This window comes from Myotis brandtii, unplaced genomic scaffold, assembly GCF_000412655.1.
Source record: "Myotis brandtii unplaced genomic scaffold, ASM41265v1 scaffold59, whole genome shotgun sequence".
In the NCBI taxonomy this organism is placed as follows: Eukaryota; Metazoa; Chordata; class Mammalia; order Chiroptera; family Vespertilionidae; genus Myotis; species Myotis brandtii.
The window spans coordinates 1,529,053-1,536,279 of record NW_005370223.1 but is presented as its reverse complement, the minus strand read 5'-3'; the positions used below and the strand labels follow the sequence as shown (position 1 = coordinate 1,536,279).

Here is a 7,227-nt window from a genome sequence, read left to right as displayed (position 1 = left end):
TTTTTCCCTCTCTCTCTAAAATCAATAAAAAAAATATCCTTGGGTAGGATTTAAAAGAAGATTACAAATGGAGTAAAGGCATTAACAGGACATGAGAATCAGCAAAGTCCAATAGATAAGAAGAAGAGCAGACCATTGATTCAAATCACAGCTTGGCCCTTTGATTTCAAGTGAAATAACACACTTGGGTATAATCATTTTGGGGCGTGATCATGGGTAAATAAATGAATCTCTGTGCCCACTTTCTCAATTGTAAACTGTGCCTATCGTAAGAATGAAATACAGTAGCAGGAGTAAATACTTACAATAGTTCCTTGCATGGAGAGACACAAATTCATAACTCACTGCACTAGTGAAATTTAAAAATCCAAAATGGCCAACATAAGAAGCAGAATCCAGCTGAGGCAAAAGTTCAATAATCTCACTCCCAGGCTGTTTTTTTTTCTCTGCTTGTCCTTGTTGGCATGGCAAGGACTCAAGCTATGGGATGACTAAACTTTAAAAGGTGAATTAATGTTTTGGCTTAAAAAAAGACAAGTTATGCAAAAACGGAACTTTCTGGGGAAAAACAGATAACATGACTTGTCGGTGCTTTGTGTAAACTTAAATAAGTGAGGTAAGTGTAGAATAAATTATGGGCAGGTGCATGTGCCTCGGAGGTTTGCATAATCGACATGCTGAGGAACATGGTGGTGGGGCTTTCTCAGTCAATGGGAAAATCGCTCGTGTTTCCCCTGATACATAAACTGAACTCAGGGCAGTGAAGGCTGGCATATTGAATGAGGTTCTGCACTTCTTCAAAACGAATCTGTGTTTACACTTCATTGTGAGATTTTTAATGATTTGAAATGACTCAGAGGAAGTTATGTAATGTTTATGGAGACATGTGTTAAAAAATAAACCAAGAACCACAATTGTAGTATTAGAGGTAACTCCTGAATAAGCCTTCTCATTTATTTATTTACAAAGTGTGTCTTAAATAACCAGGTAGTTAGAGGAGTTTCAGTTCTGGTAATGCAGAGTACATTGTATTGGACTAATCCTCTTGCTGGTGATAACTATAGATTTTAGGGGGTGGGGGTCTCTTGGAAGGCAATAGACATAAGCCCAAAGCAGGCAGACATAAGAGTAGATATGGCCTTTGAGAGACGGGATGCAAATCAGATTAGATTCCTATTTACTCAACTTTTCTCCTGCCAGAACTCTCTAATTTGCATGAGAATAAGGGGTAGCACTCAAAAAGAAAGAATGAGTCTTTTTGAACTCAGAAGTTAGAGGGTGGATTTTGGGCTGACAGCATGGCTGGGAATTAAGGGGATACCCTGAAGTGGAGTTGTCATGGAGAAAGGAGGACATATCTACATCATATTTTCTCTCAAATTCTTGCATGTCTCTAAAATTATAAATGGCTGGGCAAGATCCCAAGCAGAAATCAGTAGAACAAACGAATAGAGGTAAAAGAGCTGAGTGGAGATGTCAGCAGATGAAGTACTGAAAAGACAGTTTGGAGTTCAAATTCTACCAAGTTAGAAGGAATTGGTAAACACCACAGGCTTAAAACCTCAAAAGGGCCCAGCCTTAGAAGTCAGGGTCATACCCTAGAACTAAGGGCTATCTATTCTTATGACTAAAGCAGAGCCAAAATAAACCCTCTCTAATAAAGCCCTAAACCAAGCCTCTGTAGACATGAGATAATCTATCAGTAAGTTAGTATATGCTAAAACAAAATTTAACACTCTTTTAAAATGAATAACAGTATCCAGAAACTCTATGGTGCATCTTCAACAATAAAACATATTGTCAAATTTGAAATAAATTATTAGACAAGCAAGGAAGCTGGAAAATGTGACCTATAATTCAAGAGAAAATATAGTCTACAGAAGGAGACCAATGGATGATACAGATGTTGAAATTAACAGATAAGAACATTAAAATAATTATGATAAATATGCTAAGAAATTTACAGGAAAAGATGGGAGAATTAAGAGATAAGAAACTTTAGGAGAGACATAAAAACTCCGAATGTAACAATTATAAATCTTAGAACTGAAAAATAACATATCTGAAAACAAAATTTTATTAATGAGATTAGTAAAAGCTGCATTATAAAGTAGCAGTGAACTAGAAGTCAGATAAATAGATATTTACACCAAAGCACATAAAGGAAAAAAAGATTGAAAAATAAAGGAAAAGAGCCTCAATGACTTATGATAAAAAATCAAACAAACTTTTATGTAATTAGAATGTTAGGAAGGACAGAGAAAAAGATGGGGCAGAAATGTATTTGATATTTCCCCAAATTTAATTTAAAAATTCACTGATCCAGGACCTTAAACTCCAAGCAGAGTAAACACATAGAAAAACAAAACTAGGTATATCATGACAAAATGGCTGAAAATCCAAGATATAGAGAAAAAACTTAAAAGAAGCCCAAAAGAGATAAATTGTATAAAGGAACAATATAAGAATAATGTCTGACTTCTCATCAGTAATCATAGAGGCCAGAAAACAGTCTTTAAAATTTAGAAAGAAAAAAGAAACTATCAACCTAGAAAGCTATAACCAGTAAAAACTTCTTTCAAAAATTAAAATAATAACTGTTTCAGACAAAAGGAAGTTAAGAAAATTCATTGCCAGTGCTGTAAGTAGAAGGAAATGATACCAGAAGGAAATTTGAATATACGGGAAGAAATAAAAGGCACTAGAATAGAAATATGTAAGTATAAAAGACTTTTTCTTTTTTTATTAGTATTTTTGAAAGACAATTATTTAAAGCAAAAGATAATAACAGTGCATCGTGGGAGTTATAGGACAACTATGGCACAAAGGAGGAGAGAAGTGTTAAATAAATTACATTGTTTTAAGGTTCTTAGATTATAAAGTGCCTCAATAGTAACTTAAAGTAGACAGTGGTAAGTTAAGGATTCATATTTTAATATCTAGAACAATTATGAGAGAGAGAGAGAGAGAGAGAGAGAGAGAGAGAGAGAAATTCACAGGGCTATCTCTGAAAAGCTAAGAAGGTTAAATAATACTAAAGTGTATTTAATTCATCCCAAAAAAAGATAAGAAAGGAAGAAGCAAGAAATAAGAACAGGTGAAATAAACAGAATGTAACACCAGGAAGGTGGAAATAAACCCTATCATATTAATTATTAACAAATAGGAGCATATAATAATGACAAAAGCAGCTACTCCACAGCATAACAATCCGAAGTGGGTATATACCTAATATCAAGGCTTTGGTATACGTAATGCAAAAACTGACAGAACTAAACAGACAACTGAAATATCCATGATCATCATTGCAAATTTTAACACTCTTTTCTCAATTGATAGAAAAAGTAGAAAATATTTAGTGATGATATGCAAAATTTGCATAAATACTATCAGACAACTTTACCTATTAGAAAGTTACACCATGTAAGACTCTTCCAACAGGGCTATTGGTTTCTGTATTTTTCTCATGCACAGGGTATCACAGTCCTGAGTATTCGTCTTTCTTTGTACGTTTAGGAAAGCTGTCTGATAGTGAAAGCAAAAATGAAGCCTTTGCTTCCTCCATAAATATTTGCGCAGTGACCTGTGACTGTTGGCCAGCCTGCCTGCCAACACCCCATTAGAAGTCATCCCTTTTACAATCATCTACTATCATTTGATAACCTCTTGGGCTTAAGAGTACAGATGTAAGATCTCAGAGATTTCTGATGGGAATACTTCATATCCCAAGTATGTTTTCCCTTCGAAATGACATCACCACAGGAAAACATCTTTCAAATAATTTGGCCATCATCTTATGAAAGCTTCCTTAGAAATATAAAGAAAGAAGCACTCTGTACCTCAAATAAAATTTTTCAGAATCCAGGGTTTAAAACAAGAAAACACAGTTTACTGGTTAAGTAGTCTTAGAAGGTCTTTGTGTGACAAGGTGACAACAGCCAGTAAGGAATGGTGCCATTATGAAGACTGCATTACATGACCTTTCGTATCAAATTCTAATGTTGTGGAAGCTCATGGTTTTGCTTGAATGACAGTTTTTAGGCTTCATATCAGAGCATAGAGATTATTTAGCATAAATTATAGGAAAACTCACTCCTAAACAGAGCAGTCAAATGGCTGTCTAAGGCTGTCATCTCCAAGTTTCCTCCTACAGCTATTATTTTATAGATAAATGTCCCTGAGGGAGCTCCATAGCTCTTTAGCTTAAAGCACTAAATTTCTCCAAAGAATGCCCTGTGCAGGATAAGAAGAAGATTGCAAAACAAGGAGACTAGACTGTGAGGAAAAATGTCCCTTTTGAGGACCTGAAATAGACCACTAGATGTAATCATAACTTTCTCAGATTCTAGTTCTCAGAGCACTGTGTGTGTGTGTGTGTGTGTGTGTGTGTTCAATGTTAAGTTTTTTTTGCAATGTAAACAGTTGGAAAAATACATTCAATATTTATGGAAGAGCTACTATATAATATCTAATGAGCTATGCATCTCCCATGCAGAGATTATAGTAGTAACAGTAAATAATAACAGATCTCATTTGCTAAGGAATTACTATGTTCCAGGCTCTGCTCTAAGCACTCTCCAGGAAATAACTCTTTCGATTCTTACAACAACCCTACGAGGTAGGTACCATCATCTCCACTTTGCTAACGAAGAAACTGAGGCTCAAACAGGCAAAGACGCCAAAGATATGCAGCTCATTGGAAATGGAGCCAGAATTTAAATCCAGGCAGCCTGACGTTAGAGTCCACTATGTTGTCTAACCTTGTTCATACTCCTCAGGAGCTCACAGCCTGTCAAGAAGAGAGGGAAAACCAGGTAATCTTAGAGATCTGCAGAAAGAAAGTAAATGTACAAATGAAGAAGGTGTCTATCTTTCAAGTGTTGGAGTCAGGGAAGACTTCATAGAATTGATGTTAAAGCTGATGCATGGAGGATGAGTAGCATTTCCAGGGGGATGAGCTGAGGGAGAGACTTTCAAATTAAAGGAGCATGGTGAACACACACGTGGAGGTGTGCCGCAGTGAGGAGTGACAGGGTCACTCACATGAGTCGGTGACCACTGGAATGTAGGGCATGTCCAAACGGGAAGCTGGTCTGAGATGAGCTGGATGGGTGGGCAGGAGCCAAAGAGGAAAGGGCCTCAAATCCCACGCCACAGGGTGGAAGTCTTTTCTTCATGCCGTGAGCCTATGAAGGACTTTGCTCAGGACATTTGCATGACCCAATTTTTATTTCAGAAAAGTAACCTTAAGGCCTGTGTGATGTCAGATTTGAGGCGGCCAGGCCTGGTGGCAGGAGAGCAGTTAGATGTCACCAAATGATTCAGGCAAGGGATCTGAGAGTCTAAACTTGGTTGTAGTGACAAGAATGAAGAGATCTCTTTGAGAAATGTTTTGTGCCAAGACTGATAGAATTGAGAGGCTGACTGGGTTTGGGTTTGCGGATGAGGGAGAGGGTGAGGTTGTTGTGTGCTCTCAGGCTATGAGCTTGAGTAAATGAGTGGATGGTGATGTTGCTCATTTCCATGATAAAGATGAGATGGAGAGCTGTGAGTCAGAAGACTGAGTCCTGCTTTGCAATTCATCTCCTTACGTCCTGCTCCTCACCCATTCCTCTTTCCTCTGAGCTCCAACATCACCTTGTGATGCCATGAATTGGATTTCTACCTAATTTTATACTTATATACACCTGTCTTCAGCAGTAGACTAAGCATTCCTTGGCTGCAGAGCCTGTAACATATTTATCATTCAATAAATGTTTGTGGAGTGAAGAACACACCACTCAATAGATAACTGAGCATTCAAAGGAAAGCATTCACTTTCCATAAGGGTCCACCCTTTGTCCCTGTTCTGCCTTCAAAATCCTCAAATAAAACAGATCGTTCTACCACAAAACATGTTATGGATTTGAAAGCCAGGATTGCACTGTTCTTCTGACTCCAGTCTGTTACTTTTCAGTTTGAAAATCCCCAGTCCCTTCAACCTAATTCCCATATATTTATTATTTCACTTGCCCTCCCTGGACACGTTCCAATCTGTCTGTAACCTCCTTTAAACATGATACTCGGCTAATCTGACCTGTACAGAAGGCAATGGGGCCACTACTTCTGAAGAGAGGTGAAAATAAACCACCTCATAATTAAAGTTAGAATTCATTTTAAGGGAGAAACTTTATTTAGGAAATTAAACTAGTAAGTAGCTTGAGGTAGATCGTGAGACCTTGAAGGTATGGGTTACTGGGGGTCAAGTAAGCAAAAGAATGAACTGTTTTGCCTTGGACACTAATCGAATTTATGGTTTGAGGAGGAGTTGGGGATGATTAACTAAAGGACTTAATTTTTTGAACATTTTAATTGAAATATAATATACATACACTAAAGTGCATGCATCCAAAGTGTGCAAGACAATGAAGTTTTAGAAAATGAACACACCCGGACCATGAAATAGAAACATTATCAACACCTACCTCCATTTTGTCCCCTCTGGTCATTTACTCCATCAAGGGAAGTACTGAGAGTTGGAGATCTTGTTTCTCTGTCCCCTAGCAATAATCCTCTTCTCTTGGTGTCTCTGGGATTCTCCACTCTTGGTGTCCCTGGGGAGCAGGTCTCCCTAGCACAGAACAAAAGAGCTGTGGATCAGGATCATCAAGTTCAATAAACAATTAATCTAGGGCTTCAGAATTTCACCAGTTGTTAGCAGGTTCTCTCCTCCCTTTGGCCCTTGTCTCCTATGCTGTGGGAAACTGCTTTGCCAAGATTTTAGCTTAGTTTTTAGCCTCGCAGCTTTGGAATTCATGGAAAGGTCCCCTCAGTTCTCCAATGGTGTTGCTTCTGACCCACATGACCACCAAAATCCTTGTAGGATTTCTTGATTTCTTTTTTCTCCCCTTTTTTAAAAAATGTAATTGAATTTATTGGGGTCATTTATTGGGGACATTGGTTAATAAAATTATATAGATTTTAAGTATACAATTCTATAATATATTATCTGTATATTGTATTGTGTGTTCACAACCCCAAGTCAAGTCTCCTTCCATAACCATTTATCTCCTCTTAACCCTCTTCTACCCCCAACCCCAACCTCTTTCACTCTGGCAATTACCATACTATTGTCTGTGTCATTTTTTTAAACATGTATTTTTAAAATTTATTTATGTTTTGAATATTTTTTTATTAATTTCAGAAAGAAGGGAGAGGGATAGAGAGATAGAAACATCAATGATGAGA

General features: G+C 37.2%; 2 long non-coding RNA genes across 2 annotated transcripts in view; one reads left to right on the top strand and one right to left on the bottom strand.

Annotated features, from left to right (window-relative positions):
- Positions 1–7,227, bottom strand: part of LOC106728321 — a 247,245-nt gene that overhangs the window by 105,479 nt on the left and 134,539 nt on the right. The window lies entirely within an intron of this gene.
- Positions 4,362–7,227, top strand: part of LOC106728322 — a 13,228-nt gene continuing 10,362 nt past the window's right edge. Inside the window, exon 1 of the long non-coding RNA XR_001364620.1 lies at positions 4,362–4,374. This is a non-coding gene — a long non-coding RNA (uncharacterized LOC106728322). The remainder of the gene's footprint in view (positions 4,375–7,227) is intronic.